This window comes from Nematolebias whitei, chromosome 4 (assembly GCF_014905685.2).
Source record: "Nematolebias whitei isolate Nwh7 chromosome 4, NemWhi1, whole genome shotgun sequence".
NCBI classification, from domain to species: domain Eukaryota; kingdom Metazoa; phylum Chordata; class Actinopteri; order Cyprinodontiformes; family Rivulidae; genus Nematolebias; species Nematolebias whitei.
Window position 1 is genome coordinate 48584045 of NC_056501.1, and position 10774 is coordinate 48594818.

The 10774-nt window shown below is 38.4% G+C and overlaps 1 pseudogene; it reads right to left on the reverse strand.

Moving 5' to 3' along the window:
• Positions 1 to 1404: 1404 nt before the first annotated feature.
• The window catches only part of LOC119408312, a 24850-nt pseudogene continuing 15480 nt past the window's right edge, over positions 1405 to 10774 (reverse strand).

Genomic DNA, 10774 nt, shown 5'->3' on the forward strand with positions numbered 1-10774 from the left:
CGGACGCCCTTCCTGATGCAACCACAGACCACTGAGCTACCACAGCCCTCTGTGTGGAGCAGAGAACTGCTATCTAGGACACCCGGAGGAGCAGATGGTGGGGGTTAAGGGCCTTGCTCAAGGGCCCAGAATGGGACGAATGAGAGTGGGGGCAGGTGTGGGTGCTTCACCTACCCCACCCACATTTTTGATGTTCTCGGTACCGGGGCTTGAACCAACAATCTTCCCATCACAGGCCTACCTTCTCTAACTTCTGCGCCACCACTCCCCATCATTACAAACCCTATCTAATTAAGTATTTTTCCCCAGTGATTCACAATATTATCTCCAATAATCCATTTTAGCATTTCTTATAGTTTTCCTAACTTCTGCTTATTTTCTTTTATAATTAATTACATTCTGGAAACAAATAATATATTTTTTTAAGTTTTAAAAGCCTTATTCCGCTGTATAATTGCTGTTGTGCATTCTGGTGTTCACCATGGAACTAACTTCTTGTTTTTGATTCCATTACTTTTAGGAATAGAGATTTTGGCTGTAGCATTTATCCATTTACTAATTTCCAATTTTAATTCATTTATCGGTTTACTTGTATCTATATATATGTCAGGGTTTCAGTCAGAACAGGGCAGGAGTGAACCCAATAATGCAGGTAAGAGTCAGGACTCAAGGATTACAAAAATAAAAACTCTTTAATAACAATAATAAAATTTAAAAAGGCTGACGTGGCAGCAAATTACAAAAAACGGGGAACAAGGAACATCAGCCTGGCAGGACAGGACAATACCCAACGACGATGAGACAAAGGACAAGACTCATGGACAGGCTTAAATACACATACTAGATGGGACGTGATTACAAACAGCTGAGAACAGAAGGTGCAAATAATCAGGAATAATGAGACACACAAGGGTGTACAGACAGGGAAGGCCCACAAGATGGCACCATTCCTACAGTACACCCTCCCCCCCCAAGGATGCCCCTGGTGTCCCCAAAATAGCCCCCCTCAAAAGACTTGGGTGGGTGGAGGGAGGAAATACAAGGATGGAGGGCCCAAGACAAAACATGACAAAAACAAACTGACAAAAAACAAAACCAGGGAAATAACTAGACACAAACAGGGGAACACAAAAGTCTGGGCGGTCAGGAGACCGTCCGACAGGCTGGAGCAGGTCGGCAGGATCAGGTCAGACGGGCGGCCGGGAGACCATTCATCAGGCCGGGGCCGGTCAGGCAGGTGGCCGAGAGGTCATCCATCAGGCCATTCAGATGGGTCAGACAGGCGCCGGGAAACCATTCATCAGGTCGGGGCCAGTCAGGCAGGCAGCCGAGAGGTTGTCCAATAGGTCGTTCAGGTGGAGACAGGACAGACAGGTGGCCGGGAGACCATTTATCAGGCCGGGGTCAGTTGGGCAGGCAGTCGAGAGTCTCAGGCGGGCCAGGGACGAAGGTCTCAGGCAGGCCGGAGACGAAGACCTCAGGCGGACCGGAGACGAAGACCTCAGGCGGACCGGAGATGAAGACCTCAGGCAGACTGGGAGCAAAGACCTCAGGTGGACCTGGGACAAAGACCTCCGGTGGGCCAGGGAAGAAGACCTCAGACAGGCCGTGGGCGAAGACCTCGGTGGGCGGGCCATGGGCAAAGACCTCAGCGGATGGACCAGGAGCAAGGACCTCAGCGGACAGACCAGGAGTGAGGACATCAGCGGATGAACCAGGAGCGAGGACATAAGCGGTCGGACCAGGAGCGAGGACATCAGCAGATGGACCAGGAGCAAGGACCTCAGCAGACGGGTCGGTGGCGAGGAGCTAAGCAGACGGGTCGGTGACAAGGAGCTCAGCAGACGGGTTGGCGGCGAGGAGCTCAGCAAACGGGTTGGCGGTAGCTGCAGGTTCAGGGCTGGCTGCAGGCTCAGTAACTGGGACCTAGTCTCAGGAACCCTTCTTTCGTCGACCTCTCCGACATGGGCGGCAGTGTGGTTCAGGTCCAGGATTGGGCCGAGAAAGAGGAGCTGAACATGCAGGTGGTGTGAATGTTGTAGGTGGGTCCGGGTCTGTGGGTTCAGAACGGGCTGGATCCTCGTACTGCATAGGTAACGCAGAGGCTGCAGGAGATGGAGAAACTAGGGGGACTGTGGTAGGCCTGGAGGCGACCACAAGGAGTGTAACTGCAAGGATCCCAGGTGTCAGAATCAGAGAGTCCGGGACAGGTTTAAAAGCAGAAGAGTGGTGTTTGTGTGGAGGACTAGGACTGAAAGTGTACGGTTGAATGAGCAGCTTCAGTCAACATTCTTCCAACTTCAACTTCGTCCAAAATGTCCTCCATACCAGGAGAGTCAATTAGTCCTGGGAGAAGAATATGTTTGTCTAACATGTTTTTTGTGTCCACCCACCTTTCCCACAGGTTAGAGGAGGTGGCTGAGTCCACATACCTCTAGACTGTGTCACATAGTTGAGAATAATCCTCAATAGAGAGTCCAGACAAAAATCTCTCACCTGCTGGGTTCATGGTTGTTCTCGTCGTACTGTCAGTGTTTCAGACAGAACAGAGCAGGAGTGAACCCAATAATGCAGGTAAGAGTCAGGACTCAAGGATTTACAAAAATAAATACTCTTTAATAATAATAATAATAAATCAAAAAAGGCTGACGTGGCAGCAACTTAAAAAAATGGGGAACAAGGAACAGATCAGGCTGGCAGGAAAGGACAATACCCAATGACGACGAGACAAAGGACAAGACTCACAGACAGGCTTACATACACAGACAAGACAGGACGTGATTACAAACAGCAGAGAAAAGAAGGTGCAAATAATCAAGAATAATGAGACACACAAGGGTGCATAGACAGGGAAGGCCCACAAGATGGTGCCATCCCTACTATATATATATATATATATGTTTCACTATACTATGTATTGTTACTATATGTTGTTAAAAATTAAATAAAATGTAAATTAATTAAGGAAATGTCAATAATTATTGATAATATCATGGAAATATTAATAGAAATAATAAACAAGAATGATAAAAACATATTGATAAGTTGTGTATATCGATCTCCAGGATCAAATATAGAGATATTTATCGAAAAAATCGTAAAACTATTGGACAAGAGTTTTAATAAAAACATTTTTTTTATGTGGAGACTTTAATATTGACCTGGGAAATAAAACAGATTCAAATAACATCAGTACATTTACAAATTCATTGTATAGTTTAAATCTTTATCCGTTAATATCAAAACCAACAAGAATTACAACTCATAGTGCTACAATAATCGATAATATTTTCACAAATGTAACAAATGGGGATGTGATGGGAGGTATTTTAACTAGTGATTTGAGTGATCATTTACCAGTTTTCATGATTTATAAAAATGATCAAAGCATTACAAAAGAAATTACAAACAAGGAAAAAACAATAAACACATCAAAAAAAGCAATGGACAAATTAAAAGATGATTTACATAAACAAAGCTGGAAAGACGTGTATGTTGATGATGTGAACAGATCATATGATGAGTTTATGAATATTTTAGGAGCTCTGTATGAAAAGAATTGTGTGCAAAATAATTATACAAAGAGAAATGTTGTTGACCAACCATGGATGATGAAAGGGTTGAGAAATGCTTGTAAAAAAAGAATTATTTGTATACTTGTTTCTTAAAATTGAGAACCCAAGAGGCTGAAGAGAAATACAAGAAGTATAAAAATAAATTAGTAGGGATTATAAGGAAACACAAGAAGGAATATTATAGTGATTTATTAAATAAAAGTAATGGTGATATGAAAGCTACATGGCGAGTAATAAATAGTGTTCTGAAAAGTCATAAAGCAAAAACAGGTATTTCACAATATTTTTTGAAGGATGACAATGAAATCCATGATGAAAATGAAATTGTAAATGGATTTAATCATCATTTTGTGAATGTTGGATCAAGCCTTACAAATAAAATACCAAAAGTAGACAATAATGTGAACCATTCAGTTATAAGTTGTGACAACAGTATTTTTCTTAATGGAACTGACAAAGAAGAAATAATGAATGTTGTAAAAAATCTGACAGATAAGAGATCAAAAGACTGGGTGGACATGGATATGATGTTTGTAAAGGACATAATGAGTCATGTTATCGAGCCGTTTACATATATTTGTAATTTATCATTTTCAAATGGAATATTTCCAGATAATATGAAAGTAGCTAAGGTAGTTCCTTTCTTTAAAAATGGTGATAAATGTGTGTTCAATAATTATAGACCAATATCATTATTACCACAATTCTCAAAAATTCTCGAAAAAACTATTTGTGACCAGATTAGATAAATTTATTACTAAGCAAAAGATTCTAAGTATCAGTCAGTATGGGTTTAGAGCAAACAACTCTACATCAATGGCTCTCATGGAAATAATAGAACAAATTACTGCTGTCGATAAACAAAAACATTGTGTTAGTAGTTTTGTTGATATTAAAAAAAGCATTCGATACTATTGACCACACTATTCTCCTTGAAAATTTGAATAAATATGGTATAAGAGGACCAGCATTACACTGGGTATCTAGCTATTTGAAAGATAGGAAACAGTTTGTACAAATAAATGGTATAAGATCTGACCTGTGCAATATCACTTGTGGAGTTCCTCAAGGCTCTGTACTTGTCCCAAAGTTATTTATTTTATATGTGAATGACTTAGTAAATGTATCAGGACTCCTCAAATGTGTCCTTTTTGCAGATGACACCACATTTTTTTGTGTGGGTAAAGATGTAAAACTTATGTTGGAATTGATGAAGACAGAATTTGATAAAATACAAACTTGGTTTAAACTTAATAAATTATCATTAAATTTAGATCAAACTAAATGCATGATATTTAGTAACAAAAAGAGAACTGTTGATGATCCATTTAAAATTGAGGGTGTTGAGATTTGTAGAGTTAATGAGATTAAATTTTTTGGGTGTAATCATTGATGAACAGCTAACATGGAAAAATCACATAAATTCTGTAAGAATAAAAATATCTAAATCTATTGCAGTACTATACAAAGTCAGGGAATTATTAAATGATAAAGCTCTGTACATGTTGTATAACACAATCATTGTTCCACATTTAATCTATTGCATTGATGTTTGGGGGAAAGCATGTAAAACATTTACAAAGCCTATTTTTATTTTACAGAAAATAGCTGTAAGAATTATCACCAGAAAACATTACAGTCACCCATCAAGCACATTATTTTATCAACCGAAGTTATTGAAGTTCCATGATTTAGTGGATTATAGTATTTTATCAGTTATGTATAGGGCTCAAAATAACACATTACCATTAAATATCCAAAGAAATTTTGTTAAAAGACAAAGTTGTTATAATCTTAAGGGGATAGAGATATTTGTCAAACCAAAATTCAGAACTAGTCTGAAGGGAAGGTCTACCTCAATCCAAGGAGTTGGATTGTGGAATGGTCTAGAGAGTGATGTGAAAAATGCCAAGTCAATGTGTACATTTAAGAAAAAGATCAAAGCTGAATTGTTAAAAAAAAAAAAATGAAGTAGCTTAGTGTGTTTTGTATTAATTCAATTCAATTCAGTTTATTTATATAGCGCCAAATCACAACAAAGTTGTCTCAGGGCACTTTACAGAAACATTCACATACATAAAAGCCAATTAGTAAAGTTCTCTATCTAAGGAATCCAGCAGACAAGATGAATCTTGGCTTCGTTGCAGTCTCCCATCCTGAGCAAGCACAGTGGCAACAGTGGAAAGAAAAACTCCCTTTAAAAGGAAGAAACCTCCAGCAGAACCAGGCTCAGGACAAGCGGCCATCTGCTTTGACCGGCTGGTTTGAGAGGACCGGAAGGAGAGACAGACGAACACAGAATGGTAGGTCCAGATATAGGTCCAGATATAGATCCAGGTGTATCTGAAAGACAAAAAACACATGTTAAGGATAGAAAATTTTTTTTTACAAATACAAAACAGGTTGAGCAGAGTAAGTAAAGACAGAAGTAGAGTGAAAATTGGGGTCAGTTTGTCCTCCAGCAGTCTAAGTCTATAGAAGCATAACTAAGGGACAGCTCAGGAAACCCAAGCTGACCCTAACTATAGGATTTATCCAAAAGGAAAGTCTTAAGCCTAGTTTTAAAACTGGATAATGTGTCAGCTTCACGGACAGAGATTGGCAGTTGGTTCCACAAGAGAGGAGCCTGATAACTGAAAGATCTGCCTCCCATTCTGTTTTTGTAAATTCTAAGAACCACAAGTAAACCTGCAGTTTGAGAGCGAAGTGCTCTGTTAGGAAAATATGTAACAATAAGATCTGTAATATAAGATGGAGCCAGGTTGTTGAGAGCTTTGTAGGTTAGAAGTAAGATTTTGAAACCTATTCTGTTAGAGTTAGAAAAATTAGAAAGAGTTATTCATTTTGTTCTGTTACTTGAAGATTATTATGATTGAACTATTTGTTTGAAAAAAGGGGCAGATATAATAAGATTTGTTCTTCTTTCTGCTGCCTTTCATTTTAAATCTCTGTATTTTTTTATATAGTTTATGGAATTTTTTTTTTTTTTAAATGAATAAACTTTCTTTTTTTTTTTTTTTAATTTTTATTTATCAGGAGAATATATAATTGACATTACATACATTAAACAGAATTTACATGACTTCTCCAATTTTTTCTTTTTTTTTCCTTCCCCCTTTCCCCCCTCCCTCCCCTCTTCCCCTCCCTCCCCTTCCCCCCTTAACCAAAAACAAGACAAAATAAGGAAAGAAAAAAAAAAGGAGAAAAAAAAAAAAGAGAGAGAGGGGGAGGAGGAACGAACAGGAGGGACCCAACAAACCAAAAGGAAAACAGTATTTCAGTCTTTCATTTATCCTCTAAAAACAAGTCACATGGTAATGTGATGAGTCAATCATATCAGTCTATACGCTATGAAGGTAAAGATTTTACATATGACACAAAGGGTGTCCACTTGTGGGTAAATTTTTCTGAACTACCTTTCACTGTTAGTAAAATTTTTTCCATCTTCAAGAATGATCTTACAGTATTAAGCCATTGTGATGTGGATGGTGGTGTGGGAGATTTCCAGGCGAGCAAAATACAACGTCTGGCAAGGAGAGAGCAAAAGGCCAAGACCTCCCCCTGCTGGCGGGATAGATTAAGTGTGGTCCCAGGAACTCCAAAAATAGCAATAAGTGGATCACTTTGAAACTGAATCTTAAAAACTCCTGAGAGTATGGAGAAAAAATATTTCCAAAACCCTTGCAGTTTTGGGCAGAAAAAGAACATATGACTTAAGTTGCAAGGTGAAGTCTGACATCTATCACACTGGTCTGGTATTGAGGGGAACATTTTAGATAAACGTGTTTTTGAGAAGTGTACTCTATTTATTACTTTAAATTGTATTAACTGTAGTCTGGCACATGGTGTACTCTGACGTATGCTGAGAATAACTTTATCCCACCATGAATCTGATAGTTTAACACCCAGTTCACGTTCCCATGCAGTTCTAGTTTTACCCGATGAATCGGCCTCTATTGCCATAAGTTTTCCATAAATAATTGAAAGAGGAGATTTCAAATTGGGGCTCAAAACTAAGAGTTCAACCCATGGTGGGTCAGTAGGCAAAGCTAGAAAATTTTGAAACTGCGATGAAACGCAATGCCTAATTTGGAAGTAAAGAAACAAATGTGAAGTGGGTAGATTAAATTTAGAAGACAATTCTGAAAAACTAAGAAATAAACCATCTTCGTACAGGTCTCTCATTGTTCTAATACCTTTCTCATACCAAATTCTATAGGCAGCATTATTAGATGCTGGAGAAAAAATGTGATTCTTTAGTAACGGCATTTTATTAGAGGGTGGTACAAATTTAAAGTGGGACCTAAATTGTGACCAGATCCTGAGTGTTGAGAGCACTATAGGATTTGTAGTAACTGAGGATAATTTAATTGGTAATGATGAATAAATAATTGAAGCGGGCGAAAAAGATGCAGAAATCGACTGAATTTCAAGTTTACACCAAATCAGATCAGGTGAATTTAACCAATAAGTCAGTTTATGGATATGTGAGGACCAGTAATACATTGTAAAATTAGGTAGAGAAAGACCCCCGTTTGTGGTGAACTGTTGTAATAAAGAAAGTCTCATTCTGGGGGCCTTTCCGTTCCATAAAAAAGATGAGACCATCTGATCCAGGGACCTGAAGAACTGTTTGGGCAAGAACAGAGGGATATTTTGATATAAAAACAAAAGTCTAGGTAGCACATTCATTTTGATAATATTAATCCTACCAATCAATGAAAGAGGGAGAGAGTTCCATCTCTGTAAATCTGATGCAATTTGGGAAACTAGTGAGGCATAATTCTGAGAAAACATTGAGGGCAAAGTACGTGTAATATTAATTCCTAAATACCTAAATCCCGAGGGACTGAGCCTAAAAGGGATATCAGAAGGCTTAAGCTTTAAAGCTAATGAATTCACTGGATAGCATTCACTTTTAAGTGAGTTAATTTTATAGCCAGAATATGATCCAAATTTTTCTAGAATATTTAAAATTGGGGGAAGACTCCGTAAAGGGTCAGAGACATACAGGAGCAGGTCATCTGCATATAAGGACAATTTAAGCTCGACACCAGAGCGGACGATTCCATGAAAAGAAGAAAGGGATCTTAGAGCAACGGATAGGGGTTCAATGGCTAACGCAAACAAGAGGGGAGAAAGAGGGCAACCCTGTCTAGTACCACGTCCCACCGTAAAATAATCAGATTGGACGGAATTACTGAGAATACATGCTTGAGGGGATGTATAAAGTAGCTTGATCCAAGACACAAACCTCTCTCCAAAACCAAACCCATTAAGAACAGCAAAGAGATATTCCCATTCCACTCGATCAAAAGCTTTCTCGGCATCAAGAGAAATTATCACTTCAGGAGATTTAGAGGAATGAGTTGAAAAAATTGTATTCAACAGTGTACGAGTATTAAAAAACAACTGGCGACCTTTAATGAATCCATTCTGTTCTTGTGAAATAATCCGAGGGAGAACTGTCTCAAGCCGAGTCGCGAGTACTTTAGACAAAATCTTAAAATCCACATTCAAAAGTGAAAGAGGTCTATAGGACTCGCAGGCAGTAGGATCCTTATCCTTCTTTAACAGGAGAGAAATTGAGGCCTGAGTCAAGGTGGGAGGCAACAAGCCCTGCCCAAATGACTCATTATAAACCTCAAGAAGAAGAGGGGCTATTTTATCTTTAAATTTTTTGAAAAATTCGGCAGAGAAACCATCTGAGCCAGGTGTTTTACCACTTTGCATATCCTTAATTGACGCAAATATTTCTTCTAATTTAATGGGAGCTTCAAGTTGGTCAGAAAGCAATTTGTCTATCCTAGGTATGTCAATATCCTGAAGAAAGGCACATAGCTCATTTGAGTCTGCTTGTAGTTCAGACTTATACAAATTGCAGTAGAATTTTTTAAAAGTATCATTAATAGAGACAGGATCTGAAACAAGATTGCCCGACCGATCGTTGATTTGTGATATTATGTGAGAGCCGGCTTTTCGTTTCAATTGATGTGCCAGAAGTCTACTTGGTTTTTCCCCATGTTCATAATAAGTGGCTCGAGATCGTATCAAGAGTCGCTCCGCATCAGATGTAGTTAAAAGATCAAGTTCCGTCTGAAGATCCTGTCGCTGTTTCAGCAAATCATGTGACGGATTAACGGCATTTTGCCTATCAATATTCTGAATTTTTGTTGATATTTCTGATATCTTAGTGCGTAGATTTTTATTAATATTAGCTGAAAAAGAGATAATCTGACCCCGAAGATAAGCTTTTAATGTTTCCCACAGTAGTGAGGGAGAAATTGTATCGCTCTTATTGAACCTTAGAAAATCATCAATTGATGATAAGATGAATTTATTAAATGGCTCATCTGATAACAGGAGAGTATTAAATCTCCAACGAGGACTAGAATTGGGTTTGTTTATAAAATTTATATCAATGCTTAGAGGAGAATGGTCTGAAATAACAATCGGATAGTATTCAGAAGACGTGACTCTCTGCATTAAAGAGCTATCAACAAAAAAATAATCTATACGGGAATAGGATTGGTGTATTTGAGAGTGAAAAGAATAGGTCCTTGTTAGTGGATTCCGTGTCCTCCATGGATCTACATATCCATTTTGGGACACAAAATCCAAAATAGATTTAGACATATTAGACTGTGTATAGGACCGAGATGAGGAGCGATCTAATGATGGATTCATTACACAATTCAGGTCTCCAGCTAGAATTAACAAATGAGTATCAAGATATGGAAGTGTGCTAACTAGATTGTTTATAAAATCTGGTTTATCAAAGTTTGGTGCATAAATGTTTACTAATAAAACAGGAGTGTGGAACAAGGAGCCTGCAATTATAAGAAATCTGCCATTTATATCCTTCATTATTCTTGATGCTGTAAAATGAATATTCTTATTAAATATTATGGCAACTCCTCTAGCTTTTGAGTTGAAGCTCGAATGATAAATCTCCCCAATCCATGGATATTTGAGCCTGACTTGATTTGAATTTTGCAAATGTGTTTCCTGTAGGAATATTATGTCTGGGTTCAGGCGTTTCATATGAGAAAATATTTTAGACCGTTTCACTGGATTGTTCAGACCTTTAACATTCCAACTTAGGAATCTAACAGCAGGTGTTGAGGAAACCTTTAAATCACCAGACATGTGACTTGACAGGGATCAAAAATATTGCCATCCCTCCCAATCTCCCCCCC